Consider the following 8,582-nt stretch of genomic DNA (forward strand, 5'->3'; position numbering starts at 1 on the left):
CCACCTCCAAGTCAGGCCAAACTTCTGATCGTTTACTGGCACTACTCCGGTGTGGCGCGTCGGGAGAGCACGGGCCCCAGAGTTCCATCTTCCAGGCCCAGAGCTACTGATGCTCCCTGCACAAGCCAGCGACCATGCGAAGAAAGTGATAACACCCCTATTTTACACATGAGGAAAGTGACGCTCAGAAGGCTGAACATCTTAGCCAAAGTCACGCAGCTGGGAAGTACCTGGAACTTGAACCGGAGCCCGTCTGCCCGCCCTTTCTGCTGCCCCGAGCTGTCTTTGTGTGCACAGGTGTGGATTTCTGAAGTTACTGTAGGCTGCAGACCCTGCACATCCTTTGTATTTTCTCTCATCAAACCAGTCTCAGCCTGGCCTTTATACTAACTCTGGGACCTTGGCCTGGCTTTCCTATTGGGAAGCCAAGGAGGCTTTTGTGGATAAAACATGACAGAAAATGGACTGTAGCTGATTAAGATCAAGAGATAACATGGGAAGGCCAGGCAGGCCCTTTGTCTGAGTTAGCCTGGGAAAAATGCAGCCGGGGTCAGAACCACCTCCTGTTCCTACTGAGGGGATAGCGGTGCCAGAGGGTGATTTTCAGCTTTGATGGGCATCTCAGCAGGGCTGAAGGGTCCATCTGATCTATCATCTTGGTAAAAAAATTCCCCTGGGCCCACTAACTTTCATGACATAAAAGCAGAGTAGGGGGCTGTTGTTGGCTGAGCATCGACCTGGGGTCACCCACTCTCTGTTTGGCCTCGAGGACTCACTCCCCCGGTTTGGGCCTCGGTTTCCTTATCTGAAATATGGACGAGATGGGTGACTCCAGATGCCACCTATCTTCCCAGTCTGTCGTTTATGAGTTTGGGGGTCTGGGGAACTATGTGAGCCTTTCAAGACCTCCCCACTTGCTGACACCCCTCCCATCCCTTAGCAGGATATCAGCGTTGTACTGTTGGTGGATTTGCATCAGTCAGTTCACATTTTCTTCCCTATTTACTCACATCCATGAACAGCTGGCCGAGACCAGGCAGTGGTTGCCGAGGGGGTTGCAGAAGGGGTTGCAGAGGGGGTAGGACTACCTGCATAGCATTTGTGCCTGCCACCACCCCTTGAATGGCGGTTAGCAGATTTGGGAAGTATTCTAGGTTATGTGCTGGTCCAACCTCCCCTTACTTTACGACAGTGACGAGCAGAGCCTGGGATGCTAAGTGACTTGCCCAGGATGCCCGTGACCCGGGGCCGCCACCCTCCCGGAACACTGTGCTCTTGCGGCCAAAGAAGACTCACTGTGCTTGGTGAGGGTCTCCGAAGACGACTGCTTTGAGGATAAAACAGAAATAATAAACCTACAGTGTAGAGAGAAACACCATGGAAAGCGTAGACAAATAAAAAGACGAAGGGGAAAAAGGTCACGTGATGCCACGCTGTTTTGGCTGAAGCAGAGCGGCGCTCTTACGGGATGCGGGATGCGCTGGAACCTGGCTTAAAACCCAGCAGTGACTGAACTTCTTGTTCTTACTGGCAGGTTCAAGGGGTAGCGGCTGCTGTGTTTTCTGTTCGGGGAGGGCCCTTGGCCAGAGTTGCTGAGTACTCGGCGCAAGCCAGGTGATGAAGCAACTGGCAGGACCCGGAGAGAGGGAGAGCGTTTCTCCTGGCTGAATGAGGAAATGGGTTCCATGGTGGTACGGTCTGGGGACGGGGTGGTCCCTGAGACAGGTGGGTAAATCTATGGGGACATTTGCTCCGTGGGAAGGCTTGCTTGCCTCTCATGCCCCCCTGTACAGCTCTGTTCTCTTTCCTTCCGTGCGTCCTAAGAAAGAGCTGCTCTCGGACGCGTTTTGGCACCGACGCCTGTGCCTCCCACAGCCGATTAGAAAAATTCTTTTCAAAACTTAAGGCATAGGATTTTAGAGTGCCAGGTCTAAGGACCGTAGAGCTCAGCTAGTCACATCCGGTTATTTAACACTTGAGGAAACTGAGGTTCTGGGATGAAAGTTGGCTCACTGAATGCCACGTGGTAAGATACCGGCAGTGCTAAGCCTCGGATGTAGGCTTTCGGATTCCACTTGGTGTGATCTCAGGCTAGACAAACGGTACTCGTGTTCTCAGCCAGCCTGGGATGGTACAAGGGAGTCAGTGCTTCTAAATACGTAACTGGTAGCCTTAATCCCATATACATAATAATGAGCTGAAATGTACTGAGATCTTATGTGCAAGCAGTTTTACACGATCTCATTTAATGTCACTTGACCTGTGAAGGAGGTGTTATTATTGCAGGTGTTTTACATAAGGAAACTGAGGCCTAAAGTGATGTAACTTGCCAGAATTCACACAGCCAGCAGGTAGCCGAGTGAGAATGTAAGTCTGAGGCTGAACCTTGTTGTCAGGTCATTAGGTTAACATCAAATAATCTTGTAAAATTTGTTCTGGAGTGAGACATAAGTTTTAGGCATCTTTTCCCTTTCATATTTGAATTTTTATTTATTTATTTTTTAAACGTTTATTATTATTTTTTTTAATAAAATTTTTTTTTTAACGTTTATTTATTTTTGAGACAGAGAGAGACAGAGCATGAACAGGGGAGGGGCAGAGAGAGAGGGAGACACAGAATCCGAAGCAGGCTCCAGGCTCTGAGCTGTCAGCACAGAGCCCGATGTGGGGCTCGAACTCATGGACCGTGAGATCATGACCTGAGCCAAGTCGGACGCTTAATCGACCAAGCCACCCAGTCACCCCTAAACGTTTATTTTTGAGTGAGAGAGACAGAGTGTAAGCCGGGGAGGGGCAGAGAGAGAGGGAGACACAGAATCTGAAGCAGGTTCCAGGCTCTGAGCTGTCAGCCCAGAACCTGATGTGGGTCTGGAACCCATGAGCTGTGAGATTATGACCTGAGCCGATGTTGGAGGCTCAACTGACTGAGCCACCCAGGTGCCCCTATTTGAAAATTTTCTAACAATTAAAAAAATTGAGGGGTGCCTGGCTGGCTGAGTCGGTAGAGCATGTGACTTGATTTCAGGGTGGTGAGTTCAAGCCTCACAATGGGTGTAGAACTTATTTAAAGAAAACCTGACACATAGTTCACACTTGAATGTTTTATGTAAATTCATATAGGACTGAACTTAGTGTTTTGATTTCTTTTTAGATTTTATTTTTTTAAGTAATCTCTACACCGAATGTGGGGCTCAAACTCACAACCCCAAGATCAAGAGTCAAGCTCCAACGACTGAGCCAGACAGGCGGCTTAGTGGTTTAAAGCAGAAGTTCTCAAGCTCTAGTGGGCATAAGAATCACCTGGAGAGTTTCTGAAAAACCCAAGCTGCTGGCCTTTCCCCCAGAGTTCCTAATACCTCAGGTCTGGTGTGGGCCTGAGAATTTGCATTTTTAAGTTCCCAGGGGCTGCTGGTGCTGCTGATCTAGGGACCTCACAGAGAATCACTGACTTAAAGGACTCATGCAAAAACTTTGTGTCCGCTGAATTTTCTTGCATCGGGTCTCATTTTCCAAGTTAAGTATACCTCTCCGAGAAAAGAGTCTTGTCAGGAAATAAGGGAAACAATGTTATCACTTGATTGCTTAACTACCATTTCAAAAGGGCTGCAGAAGGGCCTTCAGTTAGGACGAATTGTCTAGCAGGCTAAAGACTTGGGCTGAAAAACACCAGCAGGAATTAATAGATCCCAGCCACATCTTCTGCTCCTGCCCTACTCTCAAGATAGAGGATTCTGGGGGGACAAAGGGAGAATGGCTGAGCTGAGGTCACATATCTATTCCTGAGCCAATTACCGTGGCCAGGAAAATGTGATGCTCTGATTGGCCAGACCTGAGTCACATGCTGACTCCTAAATCAGGAAGTGAAATGAACTCCTGGAAATAATTCCACTGGGGTGCAGACCCTGTGGATGTGAGTGGTCCCTCTAGAGGAAGCCTGGGGATGAGGAACATCAGAAAAAAGGGTAAAGTGGAGGCCAGGTGGCAAAAACACACATGCCCACCTTTCTAGTTGCTAAGCAACCTTTTACATTTTAGTTCTGGTTATGCTTATTTCCCACAAAGTTCTCCTAGCACAAGGGCTGACCTCTCTGTAGATGAAAGAGGGCCAAACCCAGGGGGTCTTGAGTGAAGTGGAAAGATCTGGGCTGGAGATTTGGGTTGTGGTTCTTTTCTGTCGTGAACTTCCTTCCCTCTGTGAGTCTGTGTTTTCTTCGGCTATAAGGTGAGGAGACTGGCGAGGATCTCAGTGGGCCCTTGCAATTCTAATTAGGGCTGTGGTTCTGGGCAGTGTCACAGGCAGCGGGGCCCTCCCAGTGCCTTTCACATGATATCTCAGAAACGAAGGCAGCTTTTTCTGAACATGGGAGGTACCTGACACAGAATGACCTGGCTTACTGGAAAAAGCCTCAGATAGACTTGGCATCAGATAGACCTTTTTTTTTTTTTTTAATTATATTTATTTATTTTTGAGAGCAAGAGAGCATGCACACGTGACCGGAAGAGGGGCAGAGAGAGGGAGACAGAGGATCTGAACCAGGCTCTGCGCTGACAGCAGACAGCCCCGTGTGGGGCTGGAACTTACCAACCCTGAGATCATGACCTGAGCCGAAGTCGGATCCTTAACTGACTGAGCCACCCAGGCGCTCCTCAGAGAGACTTGATTCCTGTGTGACCCAGGCGAGTTAGAGTAGCCCCTCTGAACCTCCCTCTAGAAAGTGGAGTTAATGATAATCCACACTTGGTCTCAAAGGTTGTTGTGGCTGAGAAGATGCATGAAAAGTGATTTGTAAACCTTCGAGCGCGGTGCCGATGGCGGGCCCACCGACCCAGGGCTCTTGCCTCCCAGGCCGGCATGCTTGAGGGACTCAGTGCTCCTGAGTGAAGGCTAACGCTCACATTCAGTGGGCACCAGCCCTTCCACAAGGCACGTCTGATACTTGCAGAGGACTTTTTATACTTGCTATTCTGCCCACGAGTGCCCCATCGGGTGGTAAATTCAGGCCACTGGAAGCCTCCCCTAATGACTCTACCCAAGTAATCCCCACCACCCACCTGTTTCCCTCTCTCTCTCTGCCTCCATTTGTTTCCTTCACAGCGCGTATTGCAATTCCTATTTATCACTGTGGTCATTTAGCTGTGCATTGCCTTAGCCCCACGACACTGTAAGCTCAGGACAGCAGGGAAAGTACCTTCCTGTTGTATGCCCAGCATGTATGTACTCAATCAGTACTTCTTTTTTTTTTTTTTTAATTTTTAAATGTTTTTGTTTTATTTTTGAGAGAGAGACAGAGCTAGTGGGAGAGGGGCAGAGAGAGAGAGGGAGACACGGAATTGGAAGCAGGCTCCAGGCTCTGAGCTGTCAGCACAGAGCCTGACACGGGGCTCGAACTCACGAACCGTGAGATCATGACCTGAGCCGAAGTCGGAGGCTTAACCGACGGAGCCACCCAGGCGCCCCTATTTCTTGAATCAAAGAACAAATGCAAAAAGTTAGAGGCCTGTCCCTGTGACTTCTTTGGATTTTCCTCAAAGGTGCCATCCTGTGAACCAGTAGCTCTCGGCACCTTGTGTGAGCCAGGAATGGCGAGAAATGCTGGCGGTGCCGGGGTCTTCCCAGACTGGTAGGGAGCGGGCTGCCCTGCCCCTGTCCCTTGACCTTGAGCATGCATGCCCTTGCCTTCCCACATATCCATGGGGACCCGTGTCTGGGCCCTAAAGCTCTCCTGAAATGATTTTCAGAAAAGGTTCTGATGAAGTCAGGTACACTGGTGAAGGAGAACACTATTTTTCATAACGAACGATAAACCATGAGACTTGAGATGACAAGGATTTTTGTGCTACTTCCCGCAGGACTATGTATTTTGTAGGGCCTAGTGCAAAATGCAAATATGGGCTTTTAAAAAATTTATTAAGAATGTTGAGATTGTGACAACAGAGCATTAAACCAAGTGCAAAGACGTCCCCCTACCCCCGCCTTTTTTTTTTTTTTTTTTTTCTAAAGTAGGCTTCGCATCCAGCACAGAGCCCAGTGCAGGGCTTGAACTCATGACCCTGAGATCAAGACCTGAGCCAAGGTGCTTAACTGACTGAGCCCCCCCAGGGGCCCCATGCCAGGACCCTCCTAAGTGAGAGTTGCACACCCATGAGCCGGACCCTGCTTACTGCCTTCAGAGTCTAGTGAGGAGATGAGTTTGGATTCGCCGGGCTGGCCTGCTGTTTGTGGACACTGTGGCTTCCAAAGACCCTTTTTCCATCAGCTCAAGAATAATTCTGATTCCAGACAGGACTCTCAGCACCCAGGATACGCCACTTGCCCAAGAAGCTGCCGCTGCTCCTTACCCCCAGATTTACCCCCAGACTCCGTGGTAAGCCAGTGGACTCAGCTAAGCCAGTGGACTCAGAGCAGAGCCAAATTTATTTATTTTTTTATCTAGTAGCTTAAGGAAGCAGGAAAGTTGTTTTTGAAAAACTCCCTAGAAGGTAAACATGATGAATGATGACATTCTTTCATTGTTTACAGCAACACACTGGCATGGAGGGGGTTCGCGTTGCCACCACAAGCTGCTGTTTACCTGTCCTCCGCACACCGCACGCCTACAGCAAGCGACACAGCCTCCTTCTGGGGCCCCACCTTCAGGAACGTGGCCTTATTTTAGAGGAGGGGAGTGGCGGGGGAGAGGATGGGCGAGGGCAGGCTTAGGTGGAATGGGAGGGGATACTGGCTTATGTTTCCTGAAAGCCACCGAGGGAAACTCAAAACTATATACATCAAATTATCCAATCAATATATATTTTAAATAAATGAACATAGTTGTGTATTCAGTTGATTTTATTTCAGAACAGGTAATACATTCTTACGGTTCAAAACTCCAAAGTTATAAGAAGGTTTATGGTGAAAAATCTTCTCGGCTCCCCTGCCCCTGCGGGTAGACATTACAATTCGTGGGGTTTTGTTTTTTGGTTGTTTTTTTTTTTTGCACCCCAGTAGAAATACTGTTTGCATAAATGAGCACATATGAACACATCCTCCCACCCTGTTTTTTTTCCCCCCTCCCCACTGATCACACACTTTAACACTGTCCTGTACTTTGCTTTTTTCACTAAAGATTATATCCAGGAAATCTTTCTGCCTCAGTTCACAAAGAGCTTCCTTGTTCTTTTCTAAATATGCATAGTATCTTCGTTGTGTAACTGTGTTGTAATTTATTTAACCACGTGGACGTTTAGGCTCCTCCAGGCTTTTGTTATTACAAACAGTGGTGTAATAAGCGATTTTGACCAGTGTGGTTCAGAGTTTCTCTTGGTTCCGTTGGGGAAAATGGAAGTCAGATTCACCCTCCCAATTTCTTTTTCGGTCAGAGTCGAGGGCATGTGCATTTCCAGATCTAATGGAGTGGAATGGATACCACCATTCAACCTTCTGTGAACTTCACAAGTATTTATTGAGTGCCCACTTTGTGTTAACCCTCTTGCAAAACACTCGGGATACTCCAATGCCATGACAGTCCCTGCTCTTCTGGGGAGACAGTCTGGTTAGGGGCTGAGGAAGGAGACCTATGATCAATCAACAAGAAGCCCAAATGAGGCACCTGGGTGGCTCAGTTGGTTGAGCATCTGACTTCGGCTCAGGTCATGATCTCACGGGTCGTGGGTTCGAGCCACGCATCAGGCTCTGTGCTGACAGCGCGAAGCCTGCATGGGATTCTCTGTCTCCCTCTCTCCCTGCCCGTTCCCTACCCATGCTCGCTCTCTTTCAAAAATAAATAAATAAACATTAAAAAAAAATGCCTCAAGTGCTGTGATGGGGTGTGTGTGGAGGGCACCACTTAAATGGGGACTAGGAACAGCCTCTCTTGGATCACTGAGCTGTACTTGGGGGGATGGTACCAGGCGAGATTAAAAATTAAGCCTCAGACTTCGAATTTGTGTGATTTGTACAGCTCTTTCAGACTTTCCCCATCGTTTGGCTGGTTGCCTAAGTAGTAGGGATTACGCTCGTAGGGCGGAGAGGTTTGGAGACATTTTCTTGTTTTCTCTCTATTCTGTTTTTGCAAAAGAGAAAATCGTCTTCACCTAGCCGCTCCACAGGAGGGTTACCCTTTGCGCCGTCTGAAGAGGTCAGCCCACAGAGCAGCAGTGGAGGCCAGATCTGGAGAGGCCTCAGCCTTTGTAACTCAGGCCACCTGAGCTAGAGTTCTCATCCAGTCCAAGTGGCCCACAGTCTGCAGAAATGGAGTCTTGTGGTGGAGGCCGCTCGGCTGGGAGGATCCAGATGGTTCTTCAGGCTCACCCCCGTCAGCCTTCTGATTTGGATGCTCCCGGAGCTGGGAGCACTGAAGTGAAGGAAGTATTAACGGGCAGCAAATGTTGATGGGGATCCTGGGCACGGAAGTTGGCGATCTTTCCTTCGTTCGAGGATGATATTGAACACTTTGAGCTGGCCATCCGGCACCAGCCCTGGCTAATCTGGCTGCTGTGCTGAATGGGTGCTTCTCTCCCACCCTCTGCCCTGACCCACACTCTCCTGCATCCTGTCCATCAGCAAGGCCGGCGATTCCTTACTGTTCTTGCCCCTTAAATCC

At 48.9% G+C, this 8,582-nt stretch overlaps 1 long non-coding RNA gene across 2 annotated transcripts in view; it reads left to right on the plus strand.

Moving 5' to 3' along the window:
• The window catches only part of LOC131487838 (uncharacterized), a 66,590-nt gene extending 58,858 nt beyond the window's left edge, over positions 1 to 7,732 (plus strand). For both annotated transcript variants that reach the window (XR_009249990.1, XR_009249995.1), the window contains one exon: positions 6,521 to 7,732. This is a non-coding gene — a long non-coding RNA (uncharacterized LOC131487838). The remainder of the gene's footprint in view (positions 1 to 6,520) is intronic.
• Positions 7,733 to 8,582: the final 850 nt, after the last annotated feature.

The sequence above is a fragment of the Neofelis nebulosa genome, chromosome 10 (assembly GCF_028018385.1).
Source record: "Neofelis nebulosa isolate mNeoNeb1 chromosome 10, mNeoNeb1.pri, whole genome shotgun sequence".
NCBI classification, from domain to species: domain Eukaryota; kingdom Metazoa; phylum Chordata; class Mammalia; order Carnivora; family Felidae; genus Neofelis; species Neofelis nebulosa.